This window comes from Rhinatrema bivittatum, chromosome 2 (assembly GCF_901001135.1).
Source record: "Rhinatrema bivittatum chromosome 2, aRhiBiv1.1, whole genome shotgun sequence".
Lineage (NCBI taxonomy): Eukaryota > Metazoa > Chordata > Amphibia > Gymnophiona > Rhinatrematidae > Rhinatrema > Rhinatrema bivittatum.
The window spans coordinates 3,309,224-3,316,222 of record NC_042616.1 but is presented as its reverse complement, the minus strand read 5'-3'; positions in this window follow the sequence as shown (position 1 = coordinate 3,316,222).

Sequence of the window (6,999 nt, the reverse complement as noted above, 5' to 3'; positions counted from 1 at the left end):
AAGAAATATCCTTCAAAAATTGGAAGAAGGATCCATCTGAAGAAAATAGGATAAAACATAAGCATTGTCAAGGTAAGTGTAAAACATTGATAAGACAGGCGAAGAGAGAATTTGAAATTAAGTTGGCCATAGAGGCAAAAAACTCATAATAAAAACTTTTTAAAATATATCCAAAGCAAGAAACCTGTGAGGGAGTCAGTTGGACCATTAGATGATGGAGGGGTTAAATGGGCTCTTAGAGAAGATAAGGCCATTGCAGCCGGAGAAGCTCAGCACCTGTGCCTCCGTTCTGCTCTGTTTTACCATCTGGCGCTGCTGAGCCTTCCATTCTGCTCCCACGCCCCGGCCCCTTGTGACATCATCTCAGGACAACTCTCGTAAAGGGCGTGAGGTGCCTCCAGAGGGCATGCCCCTTTGTGCACCCCTTCACGTGCCTATCTCAACCTTATCTGATCACTGTTCTTTCACCTATCTCATACCTTATCCCTCAACTGAAGTAACTCTACCCGCTCTTCCCCATTTATCTAAATAACTGCTCAAGCTTTTCTCTTTCCACATCCAGCATTGTTTCTCTTTTATAATTTATTAATCGAACACAACCCTGATTGGTTTCTGATCAGAGAAACACGGCTATCTGATGCCGGTGCTGTCATTATTAACTCTCTCTGCCCCCCAGGCTATACTCCTCTTTCTAAATGCTGACCATCCTGCCGCAGTGGCAGGCCTTTAGCTCTGTTTAAAACTTCACTTCAACCTCATCAAAATCCTGTACACTTGATTCACCCATACGAAATTTTAGTTATCATGACCTCAGTTGCAAGCTTCATGATTACCTATTGTCCTCCAGGCCTTTTACATCATGATCCATCACCTCTATTGGAAACCATATCAAATCTACAAATAGACCTCTCAAAAACCATAATTACTAGTAGCGATTTCAATATTCATTTTGACCACCCTAATCCCCATCCCTCCGCTAGCTCCTTTCTTGATGCCATGGAAGAATTTGGTTGGAAACAGCTAATCATTGATTCCACCCACAAACATGGCCGTAGCCTTCATCTTATTTTCGTTCACCCAAACTTTATATCACTGCCTCCTACAACACTCTCTCTCTCTACAGACCCTGATCCTTGGTCAGATCATTATCTCATTCACCTCTCCCTTTTCATTAATAATGTTTCCCCACAACCGAATACAGATAAAGCCAAAAAGTCCTTCGATAGAAGAAAATGAATAACCTCAGAAGCTTTTATCGATGCCTTTTTACCAAATATGCCTTCCTCGGTTAATTCTGATATAAACCGTACTGTACCTTCATGGAACTCTGCCATCAGCACTACCTTAATACTAGGGATGTGCAGAGCAAAATTTTATGTTCATATTTTTTATGTCCGAAAGGGGGTCCCACTTGCGGCCAATATGGACATAAAAAAAATCCAATGAGTTGGGTATATGTACATATGTGCAAAAAAAAAATGTAAACCCCCTCACCCTCCTTAATCCCCCCCCCAGACTTACCACAACTCCCTGGTGATTGAGCGAGGAGTGAGGACGTCATTTCTGCAATCCTTGGCGAGAAGCATGTGACGTCGGTGGCACGTCGAGTGACGCGGCGTCACGTGATTCCCGGCTCGTTCGCGCCGGACGGCTCGTTCGGCCCAAAAAGAACTTTTGGCCAGCTTGGGGGGGCCTCCTGACCTTTTGGCCAGCTTGGGGGGGCCTCCTGACCCTGACCTTTTGGCCAGCTTGACCTTTTGGCCAGCCTGACCTTTTGGCCAGCTTGGGGGGGTCAGGAGGCCCCCCCAAGCTGGCCAAAAGTTCTTTTTGGGCCGAACGAGCCGTCTGGCGCGAACGAGCCGGGAATCACGTGACGCCGGCGTCACTCGACGTGCCGCCGACGTCACATGCTTCTCGCCAAGGATTGCAGAAATGGCGTCCTCACTCCTCGCTCCATCACCAGGGAGTTGTGGTAAGTCGGGGGGGGGATTAAGGAGGGTGAGGGGGTTTATATTTTTATTTTGGCTCAACAATCGCGATTTCCCACATATCGAACATATCTATGTTCGATATGTGGGAAATCCGATCGTTTATGTCGAATCAATTTTTTAAGTAAAAAAAAAATATGAGTTGCGTTTTACTAATGCGGTCAATCCGAATGCACACCCCTACTTAATACCATAGCCCCTTCAGTACCTTGCACAATAATATCTAAATGTAACGCTCTGTGGTATCCTGTGAGCGTCTTTGGAGAAAACCATGGCACAATTGCAGCTAAGAACTCCTATTTCTGCTCTCTGAAAAAATATAAAAAAGAAACTGAAATTACCAAAAAAACCCAAAACGTTTTACTCTCTAAAAATTACTACTGCTAACGGCAATCCTTCAGTTTTCTTTGAAATTGCAAAGTCGCTCATGACAACCCCTCACTCTGATCTTTCTGACGTTGATGATGTCTTCTGCAATAGTACCTATCCCTACTCACTTTCAGGATAAAATCTCTAAAATAATCAGTAGCTTTCCTCAATCCTCCAGTCATCAGCTACCATTTTCCCTTCCAGCTTGCACATGGTCTGATTTTATACACGTAGACGCTTCATCCATTATGCGCATACTACAATAAACTAAAATTTCCTCATCCCCGTTCAATCCTTCTTCTGGTCATTTACTAAAAGCCCTAGGAGACCTTGGAAGTCTGTTCCTAAGTCAATTGGTTAACCAATCAGAATCCGGCATTTTCCCCATATCCCCTCAAACAAACTTCTATCCATCCAATAACAAAGAAAAAAAAAACGATAGCATTACAAATATATTGCTATCCTCCATCCTATTGCATCTCTTACTTCTCTAGCAAAAATACTTGAATCTGTTGTCCCTCATCAACTTTCTATTTATTCTGATATTGCTCTCTCCCTCACATCTGTCACCGGATCAGACAGCTACGATTATTATTACATAAAAAAATCTACTCGAAATTCCATCAGTTAGGCTAGCAAGACTCGACATCGCACAAAGAAGAGCTTTCTCGGTTTCTCTGGAGAGCTGTGAGATGCTGAGAGAGGGTAAAACAGACACATAGAGCTAACGTGAGCTGTGAGATCCTGTGAGAGGGTAAAATGATGGGGTAACAGACACATAGAGTTAACATGAGCCATGAGATGCTGAGAGAGGGTAAAATGATGGGGTAACAGACACATAGAGCTAACGTGAGCTGTGAGATCCTGAGAGAGGATAAAACAATGGGGTAACAGACACATAGAGCTAACGTGAGCTGTGAGATCCTGAGAGAGGGTAAAATGATGGGGTAACAGACACATAGAGCTAACGTCAGCTGTGAGATCCTGAGAGAGGATAAAACAATGGGGTAACAGACACATAGAGCTAACGTGAGCTGTGAGATCCTGAGAGAGGGTAAAATGATGGGGTAACAGACACATAGAGTTAACGTGAGCCATGAGATGCTGAGAGAGGGTAAAATGATGGGGTAACAGGCACATAGAGCTAACGTGAGCTGTGAGATCCTGAGAGAGGATAAAACAATGGGGTAACAGACACATAGAGCTAACGTGAGCTGTGAGATCCTGAGAGAGGATAAAACAATGGGGTAACAGACACATAGAGCTAACGTGAGCCATGAGATGCTGAGAGAGGGTAAAATGATGGGGTAACAGACACATAGAGCTAACGTGAGCTGTGAGATCCTGAGAGAGGATAAAACAATGGGGTAACAGACACATAGAGCTAACGTGAGCAGTGAGATCCTGAGAGAGGGTAAAATGATGGGGTAACAGACACATAGAGCTAACGTGAGCCGTGAGATGCTGAGAGAGGGTAAAATGATGGGGTAACAGACACATAGAGCTAACGTGAGCCGTGAGATGCTGAGAGAGGGTAAAACGATGGGGTAACAGACACATAGAGCTAATGTGAGCTGTGAGATGCAGACAGAGAGTAAAAAGAAGAGGTCTAGCAAAGGTTTCCTGGCGTGGGCCTGCCTGGAGCGCAATCTCAATACATAAAGGCCCTAACATTTCCGGCATGCTCACAACTCACTCTCTGATAACATCTAGGATAGCCCCAGGAACTGTAAATTACTGCGGCAAGAGTGGTTTTCAAGATCTTTGAGCTTGCTTTCTATTTCCTCTAAACTAGCGACTGTCACAGTGGCTGCAATGTCGTTACTGTACGCACCATCTTCCAACACGGAGATGCGCTGCTCCAGTTCCATCAGCCTCTGGATCGCCGCATTGAACGAACCGCACAGTGCTTCAACTTTTGCAAAAATTCCCTCGAACTTCCCGTCAAGTTTTTGGTCGATCGTTTTTTCCACCGCCACCTTAATCGCGACTATCGGGAATGCAGGAGCCAACTCCAGCATTCCTTCGGGCTTTCCATCCACCATCTTGGAATCCGCCGCTTTGGTTTTTTCCTTGTCCTTCTCGACATAACCATTTCCAAATTCCCACAGTCGAAACAGCACAATTAGGGCTTAACGAACATGTGTTTAGCAATAACGGATCAGATGGGGTTCAGAAAATCAGGGGACGGATAATGGGTAGACCCAAAGGGTCCTTTCAAAGCATTACATGACTCATCTGCGTACCTTTGATTTGTTTTGAATGAGCTACTTGATAACTTTATGGAGTGCACCCTGGTCCTTCTATTAACAGAGAGTAAATAACCGAGTCACATCTACTCATTCAAGATCTCTCATGATCTTAAACACCTCTATCATATCCCCCCTCAGTCGTCTCTTCTCCAAGCTGAAAAGTCCTAACCTCTTTAGCCTTTCCTCATAGGGGAGCTGTTCCATTCCCCTTATCATTTTGGTTGCCCTTCTCTGTACCTTCTCCATCGCAATTATATCTTTTTTGAGATGCGGCGACCAGAATTGTACACAGTATTCAAGGTGCGGTCTCACAATAGATATTATGATTCTGCTCACGGCTAGGCCGTGTGCAGTCTCTCACCTCCTTGTTGCCTGCTTCTCCGTCTGCCTGCCTGCTTCGTCACCGTGCTCTTCACCCGGCCGGAGCCGCTGCTCTTCAGCCCGGAGGCCAGGAGGCCGCTGCCAGTATTTCTCCACAGCCCAGAGGCCGCCCATGTTTGTCTCCTACACAGCAGGCTTTGCCGCCGTGCTTCCATGTGGCCTGGATGCCGCTCAATTTTATAATTATTGTATTTTCAAAAATTTTAATTATAAACCATTGTGAAGGCTTGTCTGATGTAACGGTATAGAAATGTTAATAAACTAAACTAAACTATTTGCTTTTTTGATCGCCACAGCACACTGGACCGATGATTTCAATGTATTATCCACTATGATGCCTAGATCTCTTTCCTGGGTGCTAACTCCTAAGATAGAACCTAAAATTGTGTAACTACAGCACAGGTTATTTTTTTCCTATATGCATTACTTTACACACACTTGTCCACATTAAATTTCATCTGCCATTTGGAAGCCCAATCTTCCTGTCTTGCAAGGTCCTCCTGCAATTCATCACAATCTGCTTGTGATTTAACTACGCTGCATAATTTTGTGTCATTCGCAAAGTTTATCACCTCACTCATTTTCCCCCTTTCCAGATCATTTATAAATATATTGAAAAGCACCGGTCCAAGTACAGATCCCTGAGGCACTCCACTGTTTACCCTTTTCCACTGAGAAAATTGCCCATTTAATCCTACTCTCTGTTTCCTGTCTTTTAGCCAGTTTGTAATCCATGAAAGGACATCACCACCTATCCCATGACTTTTCACTTTTCCTAGAAGCCTCTCATGAGGAACTTTGTCAAACGCCTTCTGAAAATCCAAGTACACTACATCTACCGGTTCACCTTTATCCACATGTTTATTAACTCCTTCAAAAAAGTGAAGCAGATTTGTGAGGCAAGACTTGCCCTGGGTAAATTCATGTTGGCTGTGTCCCATCATGCCATGTCTATCTGAATGTTTTGTGATTTTATTCTTTATAACAGTTTCCATGATTTTTCCCAGCACTGAAGTCAGGCTCACCAGTCTATAGTTTCTTGGATCACCCCTGGATCCCTTTGTAAATATAGGGGTTACATTGGCCATCTTTCAATCTTCAGATGCATCAGATGACTTTAATGATAGTTTACAAATTTTTACTAATAGTTCTGAAATTTCATGTTTTAGTTCATTCAAAACTCTGGGGTGTATACCATCCGGTCCAGGTGATTTACTATTCAGTTTGTCAATCAGGCCTACCACATCTTCCAGGTTCACCGTGATTTGGTTCAATTGATCGGAAACATCACCCATGAAAACCTTCTCCAGAATGGGTATCTCTCTAACATCCTCTTCAGTAAACACTAAAGCAAAGAAATTGTTTAATCTTTCATGATGGCCTTATCTTCTCTAAGTGCCACCTTAACCCCTTGATCATCCAACAGTCCAACTGATTCCCTCGCAGGCTTTCTGCTTTGGATATATTTTTTAAAGTTTTATTGTGAGTTTTTGCTTCTATGGCCAACTTCTTTTCAAATTCTCTCTTAGCCTGTCTCATCAATGTCTTACATTTAACTTGCAATGCTTATGTTTTATTCTATTTTCTTCTGATGGATCCTTCTTCCAATTTTTGAGTGAAGATCTTTTGGCTAAAATAGCTTCTTTTACCTCCATTTTTAACCATGCCGGTAATCGTTTTGCCTTCCTTCCATCTTTCTTAATGTGTGGAATAAATCTGGACCTTGCTTCTAAGATGGTATTTTTTAACAATGTCCACACCTTTGCACATTCGATGCAAAAGACTGGGAGGCCCCCACTTGCTGCTGGACTGCTGCCTTCATCTTAAATTTGTTCAGTTCCTAGTTAAGCTTTAGATTGCTATGGATGTAGGATTGCTTACAATTATGGTCCTTTAAATGTATTAGTGAATTCACATATATCCGGTGGTAACCTTCAAGAGAATGATCAAACTCTTGATAAGGTGTGGGGAATTTCTTTGTTTAAGTTGCCTGATTTTCTGACTATCTA